Genomic DNA, 222 nt, shown 5'->3' on the forward strand with positions numbered 1-222 from the left:
AGTCAAAGAGAAGTACTGTGAGCACCATAATCAAGGGTAAATGAGAACCCTTGGAAGTGATCAAGAAGATTTGTTGTACCTGAGAGCCTCCCATTTGCAAAGAGAGAAATAAGAACAGAGCCATGCAGTCCAGGCTGGGAAGGTCCAGGGACGCCCTGCAAATTCAACCTTGACTATCAACCTGGGAAGGAAACTCAGACTCATGACCAGGCACAACCCACG

This window comes from Bubalus bubalis, chromosome 17 (genome assembly GCF_019923935.1).
Source record: "Bubalus bubalis isolate 160015118507 breed Murrah chromosome 17, NDDB_SH_1, whole genome shotgun sequence".
NCBI lineage: Eukaryota > Metazoa > Chordata > Mammalia > Artiodactyla > Bovidae > Bubalus > Bubalus bubalis.